Source organism: Adiantum capillus-veneris, chromosome 28 (assembly GCF_014529385.1).
Source record: "Adiantum capillus-veneris isolate H3 chromosome 28, ASM1452938v2, whole genome shotgun sequence".
Classification (NCBI taxonomy): domain Eukaryota; kingdom Viridiplantae; phylum Streptophyta; class Polypodiopsida; order Polypodiales; family Pteridaceae; genus Adiantum; species Adiantum capillus-veneris.
In genome coordinates this window covers 17937373-17960920 of record NC_140958.1, presented here as the reverse complement: position 1 = coordinate 17960920, position 23548 = coordinate 17937373, and the positions used below count along the sequence as shown (strand labels likewise).

The following is a 23548-nucleotide window of genomic DNA, read 5'->3' as shown; positions in this document are numbered from 1 at the left end:
TGTCGTTATCGTGATTAAGAGCTGGTAATCTTCTCAATTTTCTGATCTAATCGAGCTTCTTGAGATGAAAATTCGGCAGCACCTCCCTCCTTGCTTCTTCTTCAATAGGTGTGTGATTCGGCAGCACCTCCCCAATGTATGTGGGTGTGTGTGTATGCACTGTGTGTGTGTGTGATCATAAGTGTGTGTGTGTGTGTGTATGCAGGTCTTTAAATAGGCTCCTATAGGCTGAAAATCGATCTGGGTTGCTAAATGCATCTGGGAGCTTATCCAGTTAAGCATGGCAAGTCCAGTTCTCTGCCCACCAAGTGTCAGGTTGGCTTGGTTAACTGGTTCTGAGACTGAGTTGCAGGCTTGGCAGCTTTCCCAAGACTCCCACAAAGCAAGAGGGCACCCCCTAGCTGCTAAAGCTGATCTGGAGTGGCCTAGGACCTGTTCCCACATAGTCCCGGGCCCCCGGTGCCTCCCCGAACAATTTTTAGGAAATTTGGTTCTACACTAAAACGGGTCATACGAATCGGATTTTGATGCTGTAAATTGCCATACGAAGCTCTAACTAAGGCGTACTGGCCCGAGTACCTGCCATATTTAGCAGCCCCCGGGGTCCAAAATGCATTTTTTTGAAATTCGGGGTACGGGTGCAGTTTTTCAAGACGAACAAAACTGGACGGGTCGGGTGACCAAAAACTTACTATTTTTGGAAAATTTTCACAAAAATTATTTTAATTCACATTTTGAAGCTTTATAACATTCTAAACATCATGGCACTGACAGAATCTGGAAAACTGCTAAAAATAGTAACTTATTCCATTGTATTCATTTCGTGGTACAAGGGTGCTCTTGTGATCGGGTCAGAGACCTTACAACCTCCCCAACGTGAAAAATTTGAGATGTCCTCATCTCAAGAATGAGTTTGGGTAATCTTTTAAGAGCGTCGATTCGTCCTCCCAAGTTGCATCTTCTTCAGGGTAATCCTTCCATTTTACTAGATGCTCTGTGATAGTTCTGTTGCGTAACTTTCTTTCCCTTGTTTCAAGTACATAGTGAGGTTGGAGCTCGAGAACTCCTTGTGCTGGCATGACTATCTGATCTGAGTCCAAGAATTGATCAGGGTTGGGAATATAGGGTTTGAGTAAGCTGACATGGAATACATCATGAACCTTCAAGTTTGCAGGTAACTTTAGCTTGTAGGCCTGGTCACTTATAACCTTAACGATCTCAAATGGTCCACAATATCTTGGGCTTAGCTTCTTGTATCTGCCTAGCGATAAATTGCTTTTCTTAGGTCGGACTCGGAGAAAAACCTTATCTCCTTCCTTGAAAGTTCTATCTGTGCGGTTCTTATCTGCATAGTGCTTCTGCCTATCTTGAGCTGCCTGAATGTCCTGGCGAATGGCTCTAGTCTGTGCTTCCATATCTTCTAACATCTTTCTAGAGGCTTCTACTCTGATGGTTGGATCTGAAAAGTTCAGTGGTGCTAAACAGTCCTGTCCGTAAAGAGCTTTGAAAGGTGACATTCCAATGCTTCTGTGTTCGGAAGAGTTATAAGCATATTCTACCAAAGGTAGACATTGTAACCACTTCTTTGGTTCTTGCGAAGAATAGGCTCTGAGAATGTCCTCGATGACTTGATTAACTCTTTCGGTTTGCCCGTCAGTCTGCGGATGATATGCTGTGCTGAAGGCTAATTGTGACCCAATAGATTGGAAAAGAGAGGTCCAAAATTTTGATGTAAACTTGGCATCTCTATCGCTGACGATACGCTTGGGTAGACCATGTAACCTAAAAATCTCCTTGATGAATACCCGACTAACATCTGAAGCAGTAAAGGTCGTCTTTACGGGTATTAGATGAGCCACTTTTGTGAGCATGTCAACAACCACGAAAACAGAATCATAACCTCCTGTAGAAGGTAACCCTGTAACAAAATCCATACTGATGCATTCCCACTTCATCTGGGGTATGTCAAGAGGTTGAAGTTGCCCTGGTAATTTGATCCTTTCGGCCTTTGTCCGTTGACAAGAAAGACATTGTCTCACATAGTGAAGTATGTCTCCTTTCATTCCAGACCAGAAATAACTCATTCTGACGGCGTGAAGAGTTTTAGCATAGCCTGGGTGTCCGGATGTAGGGCTATCGTGTGCTTCATATAGAATGGCCTTCTTTAAAGCTGGGTCTCGGGGTACACAGAGTCTATGTCTGTAGTAAAGACATCCTCCCATAAGAGAGTAATCTTTAGCTTCAGGCATCTTATTCTGCTGGACTAATGAAGCCATACGTTGATACTCTAGATCTTCGAGGGATGCTTCTTTGATTCTATCCAAGATAGGGTTATTTGGAATAGAGATAGCCCCGAGAAACGATTTTCGGCTAAGACCATCTGCAACTGCGTTTTCCTTCCCTGGTCTATACTTTATGTCAAGGTCATATTCCTGTAATAGCTCTATCCATCGCCGTTGTCACATATTGAGAATGGGTTGGGTAAAAATCCACTTTAAACTCTTGTGATCTGTAACCAACTGAAACTTGCGTCCAAGAAGATAATGTCTCCATAGCTTCAGTGCATGAATAACTGCTAAAAGTTCCAGATCATGAGTAGGATAGTTCTTCTCATGATCTCTCAGCTTTCGCGAAGTATATGCCACCGGTCTTCCTTCTTGAGTAAGAACTCCACCTAGAGCGAATTTGCTAGTGTCTGTCACTACTTCAAATTCTTTACTGAAGTCTGGAAGCTTTAAAATAGGAGTTGAGACCAAGAACTCTTTTAGCTTAGCAAAGCTAGACTCGTGCTCGGTCTTCCAATCGATCCTCATTCCTTTCTTCAGGAGTCCCGTCAAAGGTGCAGCAATACGTGCATAATCCTTGACAAAAATCCTGTACCATCCCGTTATTCCAAGAAATCCCCTTACTTCGCTGACAGTGGATGGTTGAGGCCAATCAACGATGTCCTTGACTTTGTCTGGGTCCACTGAAATCCCTTCAGCCGAAATGAAAAATCCAAGATAGTTGACCTTTGGTGAGCAAAAAGTGCACTTGCTCACTTTAGCGTAAAGTTGGTGTTTTCGGAGAAGATCAAGTACTTTGCGAACATGTTCTTCGTGATCTGCCTCGTCTTTGGAATAGATCAGAATGTCATCAAAGAAAACCAAGACAAAATCATCGAGGTAAGGTCTGAAAATATCCTGCATAAGTCGGTTGAAGCTTGCAGGAGCATTTGTTAGACCAAAAGACATTACTGTGAATTCGTAGTGCCCATACCTAGTATTGAAAGCTGTCTTCGGAATATCTGATTCCTTGATCCTGATTTGGTAATATCCTGACCTTAGATCTATCTTTGTAAATATTTTGGCGTCGTGGAGTCTGTCCAAAAGTTCGTCAATCCTTGGAATTGGATACTTGTTCTTGACAGTTACCTGGTTCAGTCCACGATAGTCTATGCATAGCCTTAAGGTCCCATCCTTCTTCTTTTGGAAAAGAACTGGAGCACCCCAAGGAGAAGTACTGGGTCGAATGAATCCTTGCTCAATGAGTTGCCTAAGTTGTTCTTTGAGTTCGATGGCCTCCGGAAGTGACATTTTATAGGGTCTTTTTGAGATAGGTTCACATCCAGGAATAGTCTCAATCTCATGATCTACCTCTCTGTGTGGCGGAAGATTCGTAAGGTCTTCTGGGAACACATCGTCATATTCCCTCAACCAGTTTGGTCGAAGTGAGGTATCTGATTGGTCCACCTTGTTGAGTTTAACTGCATATATTTGCTGACCCTTCCTTAGTCCCTTCAAAAGTCTGTTGGCCTTAGCTAGAGTAGCCTTAGGTCTCCCATTTTCCCCCTGGATTAAGGCTTCATTACCCAAGTTATCTGTAAAAGTAAAGTTCCCTTGTGCACAATGTATGTGGGCCCTATTTTGCTTTAGCCAGTCCATCCCTAGTATCCCATCAAAGAATCCTAAGGGTAGGGTTCGAAATTGGGCAGAAGTTGGGTGTCCCCCTAAATCAAAGTCAATTTTGCCTGTAGAGTGTTGAGATACTACCTCCTTGCCGTTTGCTAACTCGACAACTAGCTTGCTTGACGGATACTTATCTAGCTTAAGCTTTCTCATGCATCTGGGTGAAAGAAATGAAAGAGTACTACCACAATCTATAAGGAAGTTAACTTGTTCATCTCTGAGAGATCCTGGCGTATGAATGACTGCGTATTGCTCGCAACCATTGGGATTATCAATTGCAGCATGTAGGGTTGCTCTCTCCACTGCTTCATCACCCACAGTTGGTTGTACTACTGCGGCGTTCACTCTGGCGGTAGCTCCACGCCCTCGCCCTCTATTCATTCTTCCGCGTCCACCTCTTCCATTAGCTTGGCCACGCCCACAGGTATTCAAGGGTATGGCATTGGCGTTGGCTGCATGAATGTTCCTGGGGCAATTGGATCTGTAGTGTCCATGCTCGCCGCAACCATAGCATCGAACATCAGGGAACTCCATGGTTGTAGTGGTAGCCACAATAGGGCGCTGGTTATAGGTTTGGTTGGCTGGTCTGTTGTCCCAAGCAGTGTTCCTTGCCCTCTTTGCCCAATGATTCCTCCTATTCTGATTAGCCTTTTGTACTTCGAGAGCTAGAGGTTTAGCCCTCAACAAGGCATCCTGTAGTGTTGACGGCCTGAGAGCCTCCAGCCGAGTGTTCAAGGGATCAATTAGTCCTTGATAGAACCTTGCCACCTGTTGTTCCAAGGTCATCTTAGGAGCATATCTCCGAAGAGTGACAAACTTTGCATAGTATTCTTCGACCGTTGAATTCAGCTGCCAAAGTGAAAAGAATTCATTCATTCTCAAGGTCCTATAGGCAAGTGGTAAATAACGTCCCATTATTGCAACTTTGATGTCTTCCCAGGACTGGGAAGATCCCTTAATATCCATGTCCCTGCAATGTTGCTTCCACCATATCTTGGCATCACCAGTCAGGCGGAACATCGCAAGCATGGTCTGATTTACGGGTTGGGTTCCCGCAGCTTCAAAGTAATCGTCCATGGCTTCCATCCATACTTCTGCATCTCTCTCCACATTTGCCCCCTCACCCTTAAAGATCGGAGGTTGGGCTTGCTTAAGGAGGAGCTTCTTCTCTTGCGCTCCCGAGTACAGAGCAACAGGCGGTACCTACATGGGTTATACGAAATTCTTGATACCATTACTTGAATTTCAAGATAGACACGAGACTTTAAATAAAATTCAAGATTCTACTTTATCAGGAGACAGAGATTCAGAGACAAAAAGCACTTTATTGATGGAAATTTATTACAATCGAAACCCCTCAAGGTTTAGAATGACTGATGACCGCTTATTACATGGCTTTATGGATTGCGTATAACATACGCCTAGGAAATGGTATTGACATGATGCACTACTTCATTCGTGTAATAGTTCTTATACACATTCTTGAGGGGATAATAAACTAAGATATCGGGCCGGATTTCCGCTTTCAGTAATCCAAAGGTTTTGACTCGGTTTGCTGGAATCACATTGGTGACCTTCTCCAAGAGCCAGTCGTTGATGGTTTGGTTGGAGTTGCCCGAAACATTCTGGTCCAATCGTGTGGGCACCAAGTAGAATATCTCTATCACTCTCAACTCTTCTCCCCAACGTATCTTCTTCAAGTCGGTAGCCAGGCATCCTAGCTTCCGAGCGTTGATGTAGTAATCCCCTCCTGGAAATGTCCAATCAAGTTCCCATCCTCTATCAATGCGAGTGGAGTGTGGCGTATAAGCCTTCAACAATATCTCCATGACATCTCGCCTGAACTGGTAAACTGGGGATCTTCGAGCTTGCTGCTATGGCAGTGATAGAGAGTGTGAGAGAGTGTTGTAGAAGTGGAGAGTAAGAAAGGGGAGAGTGTCGCAGAAGTGCAAAAGTTATGGTAGATTGCTCCTGAGCTCCTCCCAGGTCATCACCCCGTCTTTCGGCATCATCCAGTTGACCACCTCAGTCCTCGCACCTCTCTCATGTCAGGTATGCCGCTCGCAGCCATGCCTTTCTCTTATACACACAGTCCAAGGGATCTGCATCGACATGGATCCCTTCGGATTGCTTCTTGGTAATCATTGGGGCCTCATGGGGTGCTCTTCCATGCAAATTCAAGCCTGTGAGTGGCAGTGTGTGCACGGCAAAGAAGCCTATGAGTGGCACTGTGTGCGCTGTGTGCTCTTGAGACTGGAGCTGCACGCTTCTGCCAAACCAAGAGACATAGCATCCGCATCAACTTGTGAACAGCTCGGCTATTGTCGCTCGGTTGTTGTCGGTGGGGGAACGGAGTCTCCAAGGGATCTGTGTTGACGCAAATCCCCTCGCACGGCATGTGCCCACGGGTTCTTTGTGCACATCAGCAGCTGGACAGCCGTTCATTGGTCACACGGGTACAGTAGTGCCTAAGTCTCCAAGGGATCTGCGTCAACACAGATCCCCTCGCATGGGTACAGCAGCACCTTTTTTGTTGTCAGTTACTCCGGGCTCTGGATATGAACTCTTTGGGCCTAATGATCTTGTAGAATCTGAACCGACTTCATTTTTCACCTTTGGTTCAGACCCTTTGAATAACTTGAAGGAGCTTGTCTTTGCAAGTGTCCTTGTATTGGCTATGCCTGTTTGACGTGAAACTCCCTCCTTCATGGCACTCTGCAGTACAATATCTGAGGTATCTTTTAGGCCCTTAGAGCTTGGTTGGATTTTAGAACCCAAATATTTTAGAGGGAATAAGAAGGAAGCAATCGAATCACTGAGCTTCTGTGCACCTACATTCCTTGATCCAGTTGGGGCATAAGAAAAACTAGAGGATGGATACAGCAGCTCGTTTGTTGTACCTTAGTCTCCAAGGGATCTGCGTCGACGCAGATCCATTCGCCTTGCATTAGTCCTTGTCTTGAAATAGTGTCTTATTGCATGATTTAACAGCATCAATAAGTTAAACAAACATTCTAGCTGCCTGCATTAGGAGAAATATGAACCTTGCATGGGCCTTGTAAGGAATCCTAATTTTTAGGGATTAAGGCTAATGTGGGTGTGTCCACATCAGCAATTCCGTGGGTCAAAAAGAGTCAAAATTTGACTTTTTTTAAAAAAATTCATTTTTATTTGTTTTTTACTTAAAACTCCCTCCCAACATATAGACATATCCAAAAATCATTTTTTGACCCATTTTTTAACCCACAAGCTTAGAAAGTCCATTTTTTCAAAAATCTTTTCCCCCAAAAAGTAATAAACATTTTGTTTTCTCCTCCTCCTCCCTCCTCTCTCCCTCTCCCTCTCCTCTCCCTCTCTGCCCCTACCTTCCTCCTCCTCCCTAATCTCTCCCTCCCCTCCCTCCCTCCTTCTCTCCTCCCATCCTGCTCGGCCTCTCTACCCTTCCCCCTCTATCTTTTCATCATTTACTTCCTCACGCAACAGCTTCCATGGTGCTCACGGACATCACAAATGGTTTGCTTCCACCACCACGTACTCCGCACACCAAAAGCATACATATTCGCTTACCCACGGCATTTGCACCGAAGACCACTAGTGAAGGTGATCAAAGGTCATCACAGGAACGTTGCACCGCTTGTGAGACCAATGTTGACATTTGGGTGGATGGCCATTTGTACCCTTACGATCCTATAAGCCGCTTCCATCCACCGTTTAATAGCCTTTCCACATTTCTTCAATTTCTTGGGAGGGGAGAAGCAGGCTTGTTAGGCTATTGCAAGCGGCTGTGTATGGGTGCAGGTGCTTCTTTGCATATGTGGATGCACGAATGTCAAGCTCTTCACCTCAAGACAACGGCATCACAAGAGAGTGTTGCCTCTTCGGAGAGGGTAGTTAAAAGTCTTGAACAACAAATGCAAGAAAAGGAGTCCCACATCCAGAAGCTTACCAACACCATCACATACTTGAAAGGAACACCCCTTGGTGCAAGGGAACGCAAACGCCCGTATTCATCCATTGAAACTCTTGCACATTCCGGAGGAGCACGCAAACGACGAGTTACAGCCACAAGGTGATTTGGTCTTTACTTGCATGCTGCATTCTTACTTCACACTATTTTCTAACATTTATGTTTATTTGTTGCTAGAAATGTCATCCAGGAGGCATGCGGTGAAACAAGCCAAGATAATCGAGTCAACCTTCTCACTAGTTGTCTCAATACCGAGGACGTTATTTCTATCTTACAATCACCTGGAGGTAAGCACATTAAGGATGCAGTCACCAAGGACCTTATGTGTAAATTAAGAAATGTGGTTAATGATGATGACGTTCAACAAGATTGTGATGAGGCTGGAATTAGCACCAAAGCCTATCAGGCTATTTTTCAACTCCTAAAAGATGCCGTCAAAAAACATGGCATTGTGGAAAACCTATTTCCCGTTCCTCACAAGGTCAAGCTCGCAAAGAAGGCCACAAACGAAGATGTGTTCTCCCGCATTGGGACATACCTACACATTGAGGACACAATGCCAACTTCCCTTTATGCTTCGTGCGCAACAAAGACAAGGGGAAAAGGTAAGAAACAATCCATAAGACCTTCGAATAAGGGCTTTCCTTACACAATATGGAACAATATTTTCGTGGATCTTAGAAGGCTTCAAGAAGCCATGCTTAGATTTTACGAGTTACCTGAAGAAGGTGACACACTTTACTTTTTTCTTTGGTATTATTCTTTTCATAGAAGCTGAAGTTTAAGGTCTTAGCACTGTTTATTTTGTAGTGCTTGGCACAAAAGTCGCTTTTGTGCTGAAACTCGATGAGTGTCAAATAGTGAAAGGTCGAAGGTTGGAGAGGCTAAGTGTCACTCTAATGAACGAGGCCCTTCTGCAAACCAAGCGAAGGGATTCAGTCGAGCCATATCCCACCCTATCTTTTAGCGTGCAATCAGAGAAAGACATTTGGTGGTTGGGTGCTATTGAGGTGCCCAAAGAGACCAATGGAGTACTTTCGTGGATTTTTGAGAGAACTCCATAGATCACAGAAGTAATACACTCCCAAATTGCAGGTCAGAAGTTGGAGATTGAGGGCTTTGGTAGTTATGATGTGGAGTGGCACTTAGGTGGGGATTTGAAGACCATAAAGTGTTTGCTTGGCTGCAAACAAGGGGCTTCTTCTCTCATGCCTTGTCCATTTTGCACTCGAGGGTACAAACCTAATGGACAAAAATCACATAAGAGCACTGCAAAGGCCAGTTACATAATTCCATGGCAAGGGCATGGAGAACAAGGGTTAGATTGTCATGATGTCGGAGATGAAGGTAGAGAATGGGAAGCGTCTATTCTAAGATGTCCCATGCTCAATGCCACAGACCGTGATCAAAAGGACCACACTTGGAATCCAATATTTCGATTTCCTCTATCGAATGTACATTTTTGTACATTACACGCATTCATGCGTATTTTTGATAGGCTATTGAAGCTCCACATTGACTATGCTTTCACAATGAAACCGTTGGAAAAGTCCCAGGAAGCGATCGAAAGAGTGGAGGTACTCTTGAATTCCATTGGCTGTCACGGTGGAAATGTGTCTATAGTTGCTGCAAAGAACACAGGGGAGGCCCATGAAATTGCTCAACAAGTGTCAATGAGTGGACAAAAAGCTAGACACTTTTTGAAGAAAGTTTCCCAAGGAAAGCCAAGTCGATATGATGCTCAAAGCATCTCCAACCAGCAGGCAGGTAACCTTTGGGAGCTTTGGAAGGAGTTATGCAAAGCTACTACTGACAATGATTCAAATGGCGAGCTTGCAAACAAGCGCAAGCAAGTTTGGGTCCATTTTGATAAAATGGTCAAGCTTATGAGCCTTAACAACACAACAGAAGAACAACGGCAATCATTTCAAGAAGCCTTGGTGGATTTTACCAAGGTCTTCACCCTTTCTTGGGGTGAAAATAACATCACACATTACATGGTAAGTCATTCGTGGTGTATTCATTACAAGGGATTGTTTTTATTTACTAATGTGGATCGTTTGCTCATGTGAACAACATATCTTGTTTGCGCATGGTGCATTTTTTATGCACAAGTATGGATCGCTTGAAATTTTTAGCACTCAAGGCATGGAGAAGTCCCATTATCGAGCAAGGGGAGTGTACTTCAAAAATACTCGACATGGTGGTGGAATGGTGCAATCCAATTATTTAGAGGAGATGTTCAACTGGTTTTTTCGCACAACATTTGCTCGTAAGCTCACAATGGAGCGTGCGCGACAATCCAAGATTGCTATTGAAGTGCGCAAATGGAGTCGTCAAGAGCATAGCAACAAGTGGCGAATGTCGCAAGGTCCCACCAAGCATGCTGCATGGCGGCGATGCAGAGTGCGACAAGGATCAAAGTGGATACTGCGCAAGTCACTAAACGTGAACGCAGGGTCCAACTCTTAGCGACATGTTTATTTAAAAAATAATACTTCTTTTAAAAAAATTAGTGTGAACAGGGCCCTTTTTAAATGGGCCCTTATAAATATTGCATGCTCTCATAAATCACTCATTTCTTAAGAACAGGTGAGCTCTTACCAACGAAATGGCGCGTACCAAACAAACCGCGAAAGAGCATCCACCTGCCAACAAAAACACCCTCCAAGGATGTGAGAAGCCGTCATGGCTTAAAGGCACAAGAAAACGGCCACGAACACCTGGCCGTTCGAGGAACTCTTCTGGTAGTGGGCATGGTGGTAGGGCACGAGAGTCATCAAGGACTGTTGAATCTCCACCTCCTCAAGATATAACACCTAGAAAGAGAATGAAGCAACGTGCCCAGCGCTGGAGAGAAGCAGAGGGCCAGCAAACATGAGAGTCTGATAGGGAGTAGCCGTCGCGCCCCCAATCACAAGTAGGACCATCCAGGACTCGGGTGGTCAATACAGACACCGAATCAGAGAGTGAGCCACCATGGCTGTGAGAAAAAATACCGCGCACACACCGGGTGGCCGTTGGGGGGAAGACATTGCCTCAAGGCAAGGGAGCTCTCCCCACACGACAAGATCGGCAACCAATGGAAGAGGAAGAATCAGAAGAGGCTGCAGAACCAACCCCTAAGCATGTAAACAGACGCAAGTCTAAGTTTTTCAAGAAGCCTACACGCCGCCCCCCAGCAAATGTGCAAGTGCCCCCAAGACAACCGCAGCGGCGCCGAAAAATAGCAAAGGCATTTGCAGAAATCCGCCACTTAACCAAAAGACGACGCAACTCTTGATTCGACGCGCCCCCTTTGCTCGCACTGTGAAGGAAGTGCTTCAAAGCTATGGAAATCAGTATAGAATGCAAGCAATAGCGCTAGAGGCTATTCAAGAAGCTGCAGAGGCCCACATCATTTCAGTGTTGGAAGATACCAACCTATGTGCCATTCATGCAAAGCGAGTGACAATACAGCCAAAAGATATGCAGCTTGCACGACGATTGCGACGAGACTTCGAGCATTAGCCGAAGTTACCCCTCTTTTTGTATTGCACACCCTTATCTTTGTAATGATTTGACTTTCCAATGACAATATGATCAACAGTTGTGTCTACTCTGTCTATTATCTTTGTAATTTCAAGTTCTGTATATAATTGCAGTCAATTTCAGTAAATTTGTGCATTTTAAGTACCCTTAGGGGTAGATAAGCCTACAAGGGGAAGAAAAAGGCCTGGCCACAAGGGCGCGCAAATGGCCCATCCAAAACTGTTGGATGGGCCATTTGCGCGCCCTTGTGGCCAGGCCTTTTTCTGCCCCTTGTAGGCTTATCTACCCCTAAGGGTACTTAAAATAACCAAATTTACTAAAACCTATTGGTTTTGCATCAATATTTTATATGGATCCTTATGGACACCTTTTTTTGGTCATTTCAAGCTTTGAATTCCTTATAGGATATCAAAACAAATAACATATTGTGAAACCAAGTGTCCAATGTAATTTGACTTTTTGGTGCAAGGGTGTAGTAGGTAGAGCTAAAGCAAGTGATAGTTTGTTGAAAACTTCATTTCATAATTGATTTGAGCTTTTCTAGTGTCCTTGAGTGTGAACATATACTGGAATTGCCATAAAAAGGTTGCATTTAAATGAATGATGCAAAACCAATCCATTGCAATAAATTTGTGCTTTTTAAGTACCCTAGGGGGTAGATTGGCGTATAAGGGGCAAAAAAATGCCTGGCCACAAGGGCGCGCAAATGGCCCATCCAAAACTGATGGATGGGCCATTTGCGCGCCCTTGTGGCCAGGCATTTTTTGCCCCTTATAGGCTAATCTAACCCCCTAGGGTACTTAAAAATCACAATTATACTCAAATTGACTGCAATTACATACCTTGAAATAACAAAGTCAAAAAACAATTCATATCACCAATTGAAACAATTTTCAAGATTGACAAATCAGATTGAAAAGAATTTGCAATATAGAGAGACAATTTCAAATATTTTTTATTCCTTCTAGCACGGTGATTTTACATCATGTATCTGAGGAGTTCAGAATTTTTTTGACCATTTCCTGGCACCTATTTTGCGCGTAAGGCAACTCCCCAGTCAAGAGGGACTGCGCTATGGCATTTGGGTCAGTTGAGCCAATGGAAGCATGTATCCCTATCTGGGCAAGCACTTTACCACGAAAGCCAGTGCCAAACGCTGTGCATACAAGGGATCTACGCACTAGGAACACTTGATGCGCAGTTTGAGCAATGGTACTCAAACACAAAAACTTGCTCAAAGCTTTTAACGACCAAGTCATAAAATGGGCTTGGGGAGTAAATTCATTATGGATAATGGCCACATCGCCAGGGGGGAGTTATCCGAGGTAATGCGCAAGGGAAGCTTGAGGTCCAAAGCCTGTCCGCTTGCCACCCGTCCTTGCAGAAAAATCATCAACCTCCACAACATCCTGTCATAAACCGATGAAGGTTGAGAAAAAAGACAACGAAGGATAAAATAGTAACATGAAAATTAGGATACAGTTTACCTCCTACTCCTTGTCGTCCTCCTCCCTGTTGCCCTTTGCATCCAAGTCAATGCTCCCATGCACCACAGATACAAGCTTTGGATCATCAGATGGGAGGTTGCATAATGGCATAGGCATCCTAGCAGCCTCAACCTTGGCTTGCGTGGCTTGGAAATCTTCATCAGCCACGTGCAACTGCTCTGCTGCCAGGACCTCCGCACATACAACTGCAATAGTGTCAGCAACAGAGTCCCCATCTGGCAAGAGCTTGCTTTCTAGGGCCTTTTTCCAAATCATGCAGGAACACAAACTCCTCCCCATCCACTAACACTGAGGAGAAGCGGCTAATTTCTACCTCTGGGATAGCCACATCCATCAGTGGTAGTGGCACTGGAGTGTCACTAGGGCCAGCCGCAACTATGGATTTCTCAACCACTTCCTCAAGACCCCTAGGGTACTCGAGCTGGTGTGCTTTTCCTTCCGCTGCAGGGTTCATGGGGATAACTTGCTGCTCCTTGGTGTCCTTGATAAAGGACCCAACTTGAAGGTGTGGTAAGCGGAGCTCCTCCAAATCAGGTTCCTCGCTCACCAAGAAGATAAATGTTGCGAGCCGAGAAAGGTACTCCACCCCCAACTTGCGCTTCTTGAGCGCTGACACCCCAGGGGCTTGCTCGTCCAAGTAATGGCCTGCATTGGTTGCAATTTCTTGGAATCGTTGCAACCTCTTGGAGAATGGACGATCACCTTTGTGTATATAGCGCAAAAGATCGCAAGGCACCCAGATCCCTGCATGTGGGGGGATAGATACAGAATATTTTATGATGTGCTCCTCCATGAACGCAGAAATCTCCTCAAATGCATCCATGTGAAGGGCAACTGTGGCGTCAAGGTCAGGGAGACGAGTAAAAAAGGTGTGGAGGTCCAACTTCCCTTTGTATTTGGTTTCCTCGAGGAAGAGGATGAAGCGTGACAAAGGGGTGGATGTGGGTACAGATGCAGAGGTTGTGGTAGCATCCATGTTTAGCCTGGGGTGTGGATAGAGAGTGGAGGAGCTCAAGAGTTGCAAAAGTGAAAATAGTGAATGAGTTAGGTGGCCCCCCTTTTATAATGTACCCTTTTTTTAAGACATTAAAAAAAAAGGCACTTTCACCAAAAAATGATTTCTCATCCCAATGCAGAAAATTATATTCAAAGGCATGATTTGTCGAAGCAAATCATGTTGATTACAGCGGGGATCAATATGAAAATTTCAAGAGTTACAAAGTTATAAGATCGATAGCATAGTTCCATCTATCCCCCAGTCCTCCTCGACCTTCAATTTGTCTTCCATTCTCTTCCCAATCTGCGGACATTCATTACAATAAGCATCTAATGATCGACAAACCATGATGTATTGAAAATGTGGTGGAAGGATTCTCACCTTGTGACCTTGTAAATGAAATTGTGCTTGTTGAAGGGCCTCGAAACCCATAATAACCAAATGTTCTCGAACATTACTGAGAGTCCAATGCTTGTTCACTTGGACTGCCTCCAAAGCATCGTTGGGCATCTTCACTGCAATGTCAAAGCTTGCAATAGCGCCGTCTACACTCTGTAAGGGAGTCCACACTCCAAGCTTGCACATCCAACGATCATAGTGAAATCGTATGTACAAGGAGGTGCGGGATTTCAAATAGCGCATTCCAATACCTGAAGCTCCAACCTTACAACGGTACCGGTCCCCGTTGTGCATGCCCTCCACAAAACCCCAGTCCTCTTCTAAAAGCCTTCCTAATTCCTCGTAATGCGCATCTTTACATACAAGCATTGTGGTAGTCTCCACAAATCCAAACTCTTTAAAAATGTGCACAAAACAATGAATAGGCAAACACCAGCTCAAGCCCACAGACCTAGAAGCTTTAGAGTATTTCAAAGAGTTTTGGACATCCATTATCATCTTTTGCTTGAAAGATGCTACCGACCACAAATCTGGGACCAGCCACTCCATACTTAATAAGGAAGTTACTTTGATGGGTTCAAGCGTTCCAAATGCTTGTGTAGAAGTAAGGACAATATAGGAGTGAGAATAGAAGAAAATCCTTCTTTGAACCAGTTTGGTTGGGCAAAGATGCGGGAACATTATTGCTCCAATATCCGCATGTATAGCATTGAATGTGCCGGAGAGACTATGTAGTGGCTGCTCCTCCACCAACGTGGATGGAAATATGACTATAAATGCATGACAAATGTTAAGTATGAATCCATAATAACATTACACTGTGATTTCACACCTAGCTTTGTATTCTCAAAACATGTACTTACAATGTGTTGGAAATCGAGGTGGTTGTTGCAAGTGCATGGTTGACATTGAGAAAACATGTTGTACAATGGCTACGGTCCCCTTGTCTTTGCGGCTCTTGAAGCCAAGGAGCTTTCCTTTCCAATGAAGATCCAAGTTTGCACGATTCCACACACGATGAGGGCCAACAGCAGATGGTTGCATGTATACCCAAGCACCTTTGGTGAACTCTTGTGGCACCCACTCATCATCTACACCTCTAGTGTTGTGGCATGCAAGTGTTGTGACCTCATCCTTTGGCCGCCTTTGCGAAGTAGAGTTGGCCATGGTTGAGCAAAGCAAACTAGGAGGAGGAGAAGAACCTTGCTTGTTGCTACAATGTAGGTGGGATAAAGTGATATGAGAAAATGGTCAACCCTTGTGGCAATGGGAGGAGAAGGTGGACAACCCTTGCTTGGTGTGGCACTGGGAGGAGAAGGTGGATAAGCCTTGCTTGGTGTGGCAATGGAAGGTGGTAGGGGAGGAGAGAGGAGCTTCCTTGCTGCAGCAATGGAGATGGTGTAAAGAGAGAGAGTGTTGGAGTAGAGGATGAGTGTGATGATTGCAACCAAGGAGGGGTTGGAAAAGGGGTTCTAGAGAGAGAAAATCCCTTTTTGCCTAATAACTACTTTTGGGGGAGCTCTGGATAGCAAAAAAAGATTTTTTAAAAGTTTTTAAAAAAATTTGAATTTTAGGGTTTTTGGATGCACGTTTTGACTTTTTGAGATCAAAAAATGCTTTTTTGACCATAAAATAGTTTTAGGGAGGTTTTCAGAAGATGAAATTTGAGTTTTGAAATTTTTGAAAAATTTCAAATTTTTGGGATTTTTTCAAAACCGGATCAAAAAGGAGGGAAGTTGGAGGTTCCATATGGCCCACCCACCCCCCACCCCACCCCACCTTCTCACTAGGTAAGAGCCCATTTAAAAAGTGTAAGACTACTTTGTCCCCCTACATTTTTGAGGGCATAGAGTGTGTCCACCACCCTCTTCTCATTGGCTGGCCTCTAATTAACCTTAATCCCAAAGGGCCCCTAGAGGGTTCATATTTTTCCTAATGGATTTAAACAAACGGCTTAGTGTCCTACTGCCTTAAACAAACGACTTAGTGTCTTGTATAATTTAAGCACACAGTCTACCTGATTTAAACACACCGCTTAGTGTCCTACTACCTAATTTAAACGGCTATGTGTCCTACCTAATTTAAACGGCTTAGCGCCCTGGCCGATTCAAACTATCGTACTGTCTGATACGACATCAATGGAACACACAGTATACTGCCTAATTAACATCAAGAATAATTTAAAGTATGTTGAGACCATGCATTTCATTATTATGCTGCAAGAAGAAATGGATTTCAAAATCAACTGGCCCACTCATATATTGAGAAAATATGCCTTTTATTGATGGTATCCAAGGATCTGCGTCAACGCAGATCCCTTTGGACTGCATCATAGCTTGATACCCATATGCTTCTCAAAGTGTGAGAAAAGATATTTAACATGTTTGGCAAATAGAGCGCTATATAAAGTGTCTTATCATGTGCATTTTTTGTTGAGACATTCCCCTTTTTTTTAGTTATTTGGATCAATTATTTTCTTGATAAGGAAGTTGTGTGCAACATTGCTCTCTGCTTTAAGAGATTGTAGGTGTTTGCTTGCTATGTTGGGTCAAGGGCTCCTTTTTGAGTCAGTTAAGAGCTTTTTGAGTCAATATAAGAACCTCTCTTACTTTTGAGCTGTGATTTAGTTGAAACTTTTCTAAATGTTTAAATTCTCAAGTGAGGTGGATACTAAGAATCCTTATGTACTATTTGAAATTATGTCCAATATCCAAAGGATACCATGGCCAAATTTTTATTATTAGAGATCACTAAAACTTATATCGGTGTTGGTTTTCTAAACTCTTTTGTGTCCTTATGGCATTGTTGCAGTCCAAGATCTAGAGGTCGTTCCAGCAGGAGAGTACTTGAACCTTGCCAATTGGAACATATGATTCAACAGACCAAATCAGCTATGTGCCAGGCACGGAAATGGGAACGAGTCAGGATATGCTTGAGGACGATGTGATGTCACCGGAGATGGAACAAGGTTCATTACATGAGGTAGATCCTATCTTAGCGGCTGAAGAAAGTAATTTGCAGATAGTTCCTTGGGAGATCAGAGATGAGGTTACTGCAGCTAGTGAGCCAAAAGATGAATCCAATGCATTTACGCATAAAGGAGCAGATATTTTGGCTTCCACTAGACTCTTTAGCTGCTTTGAGTGCCCCACTATCCCTCTTTGTCGTCTTTATCCATATGCAAGAGTTCGTGGTTTAAGAGACGATTTAAGTGGTTTGAAGTCAGCTTTTGCTAAAGAAGGCCACATGCAAGAAAAGGGGTCCTTCATTGTTTCCTTGTGGACATGTCAGAAAGAAGAAAAAAAGCTCACATGTGAGAATTACTTTTTGATTTTGCTTTGTGATATACTTGGATTTTATTTTTTGTTATGCATGTGAATATTAAATCTTATGTAGATGAGATTATGAAGGAGTGGGATCCACTGTGGAATGAGGTCAATGAGGAGTTCAAAATAAAGTTGCAAAATAACCCAAAGTTGTCAGATTTTGTTGGTCACATGTTTTTGTTTGGGAGGGAAATCATCGAACAATGGCATGGACTCAAGCCATTAAAGAAAAATTTTCCACATCAAAAGATAAGCATTGTAGAGTTCTTTGTACTATTATCGATCCTACAAGAGTGCCAGAGATTGCTTTGCTTAGTAGTCTACAAAGAATGAACTTGTAAGTGCTCTTTGTTGTTTTTGTGAGAACTTGAGTGTTTTCCTTGTCTTTTACACAATTATGAAATTTTGAATGATTTTCTTTTGGTGTGAATTCCCATTCTCTTATCACTACGCATCTTCGGGATGAGATTGTGAATTTGACTCATATTTGTGCTGCTGATCCTAATGTATACTTAAAAGCCCTGCCAGAGAAAGATCAAAAATTGATTGCAGATGTCAGAAAATGTTACTCTAAGGGTGAGGAATTTTGGTATCCATTGACACGAAAATACCTTGCACGTCTTGTGTATGATGTGAGTAGAATTTTTTCTTTCTTTCATTTTCAAGACATTCAATTTTGCAATGATTGTTAATTCCTTAAGCTTTCGATAGGTACGAATGACCAAGGAATATAACATAAGGGTTGATCAGCTCTCTCGTGAAAGTTTGGCTAAAGAGGATTTAAAGAAAGAGGAGGAGAAAATTTATCACAGCCTCACTACAAAGTATAGTGACAAGATTGGAAAGGTATTCTTTTATGTATGTATGTTTTGTTGTGTTCATAGTATGGTTTTTAGTTACGCACATCTAATGAACCTTTTCTTTTGTTTTGTAAGCTTCTTAACATTGTGGATCCACACTTGGGTTCGGATTGGCTTGGCAAAGTCTTGTCATTGTGGTGGGATCTTGGAAGTTGGGCAACATTAGAGAAGATTAACTTAATTGCTATTGTGGATGCTCCAATACAAAACAAGCTGTTATGCTTATCTATTTTAGAGGCGGACAATTTCACTAAGACAGTATATGGCATCAAAAAAGGAGATGCTGCTTATAGAACGTGAGAATTTTTTTTCACTACTCTTAATGCCTTGAATCAAGTATTGAATTGTTCTTCAATTTGTTTTTGTGTCCACTCAAGCTGGCATCGTAGGGAGGGTTTCTTGGCTAGGGTCTATGATAGAGCCTCACAGTTGGTGACAGATATGTTGGGTACATGGGGAGATATTGTAATGTCAGCTGACTATACCCTTATGTTCTACTTTGAGGAGATAAAGCTTGAGGCTAGGCCACATCTCTTTCCTTTGGAGGTATCTTTGGAAATGAGAACAAAAGATGTTGATAAACAAGCCCTCAAAAAGCTTGACACTTTGCGTATGGTTGCATAAAGATTGGCATACAGGTATTTTTGCTTCCAAGGCATTATGTAAATAAATAAATTTTATTTATAGTAGTTTAAGAATAATGTATCCATTGTCGTTTTTGTCAAGATTCTTCTTGAACTTTTTGGTGTTGCGAAAGATTCTTCGTTCAATTCCACTACTTGCTAGAAAGTGGACAGAATTGAAGATACCCGATTCATGATGTATTCAGAGAAGTTACATAATCTTTCTTCATGGGAGATTGAAGCTTGACCTTGGTGGATAGACATGGACAAAGGCCATGTTTTAGCTTGTGAGAGAGATCTCAGAGATGCAATTGGAGGTGCAGGGATTCCTCCTAGACCGGCTACACAAGTACGAGTACCATCTTTAGGTAGAGATACAAAACCTTATCCACATCTTTAACCTTGAAATGTATAAACTTGATAACTCTAAAGTATTTTCAATGAGAAGGGATTTCTCGAAAAGGAAAGGAAGCTATAGCAGACACTATTGTAGATGAGTTGATGGAGAAGGCTATGCCATCCTCACATGGTAGTACTTCTCGTACTTAATATCATCATTACATTTTATAGTCAATTATGATGTTTCTTTCTCTAATTTTGTGCCGTTACTTTCTCAGATATTGGTGGATCTTGTCAATTGCGTCGTGTCTTTTCATTTGATTATCCAGATAATGTCTCGATGCATGGTCATATTAGACATGATTTTGATCAATGTATTGCTATCACAGGGGACTACATTGCCATTTCTGGAGATTTACCATTGGGAGTAAGGTCTCCATCTTGGGCTATGATTCATGAGCATATGCTCAAGGCCCGGCCAAGTGATCTTGTTTATAGGCGAAACAACAAGTCAGTTGCTTAGGCTGCAAATTTTATTTTCCTCGACCTTCCATATGGAGGATTGATGAGTGGCTATGGTGTCTCGCCCATGTGGGATACGATCACAGAGGATCATGTCCGTGCGGGAATTCATCTTGCATGGAACACTTTATCGGACTTGGGTTGGTTGTTAATCATGGCCTCTTTTGCAGGTTTGTAATCTCTAACCACTTTAAAGTTTGTATTTGAGGTTCACATTTGAGTATACAAATCACTCATGTGTTGTTTTGCAATTAAGGTGATACACCTCGATGGGTGGAAAGGTTCTGCATTGCTTTTGACATGCATATTTATTGACGGATAGTAGTGCTTCATCACACTCCCTACGGCTTCATGGAAGCAAGAGTAGACAAAGTTCAGGTAGCTTGTATTTCTCTTTTGTAGTTTATGTAAGGTGTGTTCCTTTTTTTTTTACATAACTTTTTTGGTATTATATGTCTGTAGTTTGACACCTCGATGTTTTACTTGGTGCATCAACGGCGGGGTTCCACACCGCCTATTTACATAGCAGAGAGTATGTCTTCTTTTCAAGCACTTGGCATGAGGCCTACAAATTCTATCATGCAGCACTATATTCCCGATACCTCAATATCTATTATCGCCGATAGAGTGCCTTGGCGTGGAACATTGCAGAGGAGCTCTACATTTTTGGGTGCATTTGTGGAGTTCTTATGCAAGAGTAGAGGCATTTGCTTGGAGTTTGGATGCAGGACTGCACCTGTGTTGGCAGCATGTGCAGCTTCGGGTCGAGTGTGTGGTTCTTTGGATTATGATGATAGTATTATTACAGGTTTTGTGCAGTCTATGTTTCATCACAAAAAGCTGAGCAGGGAGGAGGCTTCAACGCCTATTGATATGGAGGATGAGGGTGATAGGCCTATGGGTGGGAACCCTTTTGATGACTAGTGAGACTCCCATTCCATAGTTGGACCTTTTACATACTTTTTTCTATCATATATGTGTTCTGGTATTTTTATGCCATTGTGTGTCTAATAATCTATCACTATGTCTTGTTGATTGTAAAAAGCTGCCATTAGACTCATTGGCTAGTTTATAATTTTTTGTTTTTTTATGAACTATATTACCCATGTATATTGAAGCGGAGGTGAGACGGATGGCATCAGATGGTCGCTTTGATTTGCGGCTTCGTGAGCAACCTCATACACGCAACATATTTATTGACGATGAATGGTGACTCTTCATAGGAGTTTTCGTTTGCAGATTTTGCAATGTACTCTTTTGATAATAAAGAATGAATTGGGTCTATAAAATTCTTGCATGGTTCAAGGTTGCAAGATTAATGAAATTGTCTTTTTTTGCATTATATCTGTCTATTTTAAATCAATTTTTTGTGCTACAATGTTAGAGATAGGAGTTTCAGTTTACAATTTTGCAACGTACTCTTTTGATAATAAAAACTGTTTTGGGTCTATAAAATTCTTGCATGGTTCAAGGTTGCAAGATTAATGGTCTTGTCGATGGCATATTAGGCCTTGTCGATGGCAAGCTTGTCAGGTTGGAATATCTCTCTCTCTCTCTCTCTCTCTCTCTCTCTCTCTCTCTCTCTCTCTCTCTCTCTCTCTCTCTCTCTCCCCCCCCCCCCCCCCCCCCCCCCCCCCCTCAAATAGTCGAGGGGAAAAAGCCTGAGGAGAACAGGGGTTGAGAGTATAAAGAGATCAAAACCCTCAAAACGGGTCCTTACCCCTGATGAGGCATCATGCTCAAGCAGGGCCAACTATACTATGAATGAGTATGCCATATAATTTCACCCCCATCTTTCTTCTTATGTGTTGCTAATGATTAATGAGCTTGCCAACAACAAGGACCCTTATTCTATAAGAAAACCTCTCCTCTTTTCATCGCATTTTGACTCTCTCTCTCTCTCTCTCTCTCTCTCTCTCTCTCTCTCTCTCTCTCTCTCTCTCTCTCTAGTTTCCCACGACGTTGAAAATTCTCTTCTTTTTCTTCTAAGTCCTTTACTAATTTTCCCTTTTTGTTTCTCTCTCTCTAGCAATCCATGCGGACATGGAGTTCTAGATCTAGCAATTTCGTCCCAATGAGTAGCAATATAGGAACTAGCCAACAAATATATTCAAAATTTTTAAGTGTATCTTATGTAAACAACGTTTGTCACAGATTCGGCAAAGTCATAGATTCTGAAGTGTTTCTTATGTAAACAACGTTTGTCACAGATTCTTGTCACAGATTCAACAAAGTCATAGTTTTTAGCCGGTTACAAATATATTAAACCTTTATTTTTGTGAACACTAGCCAATGGTTTATGCTACTTCCTACTTACCAGGGTGGAGGTAAGCGAGTGGCACTATAAGAGGATCATCACTATCATTTTGAAGTTATGGTCTTTGGAAAGAAGATAAAGAATATCACATTACAAACCATGAATAATGGGAGCTTAGTTACGATTCATTCAGATTACCTTACTTTCACAAATTATCTTGCTCGGTTTTTGGTTTCCTCGGATGTTTTTGCTCGGGGTTTGGTAGGACTCCTCTTACACATATTTGGCTAGGTACATTGAACCTAGTGACTAGCATGCTTTGCCACATTTCGAAGATGCCTACACACTAGATACATCATTGATGAGGTCAAAAGAACACTCTACCACAAGGCTATATAATGGCTCCTCTGTACAAGCTCTTTATAATGCATTCTATCATTCATGTATCGTAGTTATCTTCTTGTCCATTGAGTACTCATTGTCTTGATTAGTGTGTTGCTAATTGCATTTCTTGTTAAGCCATGAACGCCTCATCAGTTTTTTCGCCTTAATCATCATCCCCACTTACTCAACAGGGAGATTGAGATGCCCACAATTGAAGAGAGGAACCTCACAGCATCGACAAAGACTACAGTAGAGGATTCAAGCCATACTATTTTGACATCCAAAGTACATATGAGGATGGATTCATCACCCATTTATCACCCTCTTGTATTGGGCACCAATTGTATCAATGGTCACACATACCCCGTGCACGTTCAAGCTAGTAGCACTTCTAGATTCACTTCTGTATCTTTTTTTGTACTCTGACAAGGTATCAGATTCATTAGTTTGTAAGGGATGGATCTCACACGGCATTTTAGCCTTTTTGAAGACGTTAAAATATCATTTCATCTCTCTCTCTCTCTCTCTCTCTCTCTGTCTCTCTCTGTGCATGTATGTGTGTATGCATGCATGTGTAGGTGTGTGTGTGTGTGTGTGTGTGTGTGTGTGTGTGTGTGTGTGTTGAACTATGTGTGTGTGCATGGGGGGGCAGGCTTTACCTAAGCTACCACAGTGAATGATGTCACGGGCAACGAAGCTCTCTCTCTCTCTCTCTCTATATATATATATATATATATGTGCATGTATGTGTGTATGCATGCATGTGTAGGTGTGTGTGTGCGTGTGTGAGTATGTATGTTGAACTATGTGTGTGTGCATGGGGGGGCAGGCTTTACCTAAGCTAACACAGTGAATGATGTTGCGGGCAACGTAGCTCTCTCTCTCTCT

At 42.7% G+C, this 23548-nt stretch overlaps 1 pseudogene; it reads left to right on the top strand.

Annotated features, from left to right (window-relative positions):
- Positions 1–17138: 17138 nt before the first annotated feature.
- On the top strand, positions 17139–20063 carry LOC147420125 (uncharacterized; annotated as a pseudogene).
- Positions 20064–23548: the final 3485 nt, after the last annotated feature.